Source organism: Etheostoma spectabile, chromosome 14 (assembly GCF_008692095.1).
Source record: "Etheostoma spectabile isolate EspeVRDwgs_2016 chromosome 14, UIUC_Espe_1.0, whole genome shotgun sequence".
Lineage (NCBI taxonomy): Eukaryota > Metazoa > Chordata > Actinopteri > Perciformes > Percidae > Etheostoma > Etheostoma spectabile.
In genome coordinates this window covers 24,336,556-24,337,319 of record NC_045746.1, presented here as the reverse complement: position 1 = coordinate 24,337,319, position 764 = coordinate 24,336,556, and the positions used below count along the sequence as shown (strand labels likewise).

Here is a 764-nt window from a genome sequence, read left to right as displayed (position 1 = left end):
GGCGCCCTGTTTCCCTCCTCTGTACGGATTATAAATTACTTTCCAGAGCGTTGTCTAATAGACTGAAGGTTGTCCTGGAACTTATCATACACTCTGACCAATCTTATTGTGTTCCGGATCGGTCGATCATGGACAAAATTTTCTGCGTTCGGGACATTCTTGATGTGTGTAAATTGTATGATTTGGATGTGGCATCATCTCTTTAGACCAGGAAAAAGCTTTTGATAAGGTGGATCACTCCTATTTGTTTTCTGCACTTAGAGCTTTTGGTTTTGGTGATGGGTTTCTGTCTTGGGTTGGTTTATTGTATAATGGTGCACAGTGTTTGTTGAAGACGGGGGCGGGGCTGAGTCGGCCCATTCCTGTGCAGAGAGGGATACGACAGGGTTGCCCTATATCAGGACAGCTGTACACGTTGGCCATCGAGCCTCTCTTGTGCAGGATGAGGGCTCGACTCAGCGGCCTTTTCCTGCCGGGGTCTTCAGGTATGGTGCGTCCTCTTACTGTTTCGGCTTATGCCGATGATGTCAATGTTTTTGTTCGCAGTCAGGAGGATGTTCAGAGTTTGCAGGATGCTCTGTCACTTTATGAGAAGGCCACATCTGCACGGGTGAACTGGGCTAAGAGTGAGGCCCTGCTGGTGGGTCGGTGGAGAGATACAGCGGTGCCCAGTCTGCCAGGGGGACTTGAGTGGGGGAAAGAAGGGTTAAAAGTTTTGGGTGTGTTTTTGGGTACGGAGGGGTTTGTGCAGAAGAACTGGGAGG

At 49.3% G+C, this 764-nt stretch overlaps 1 long non-coding RNA gene across 1 annotated transcript in view; it reads left to right on the top strand.

The window, feature by feature from the left end:
* The window catches only part of LOC116701520 (uncharacterized), a 5,612-nt gene that overhangs the window by 4,746 nt on the left and 102 nt on the right, over window positions 1–764 (top strand). The gene's annotated exons all lie outside the window — the stretch shown is intronic.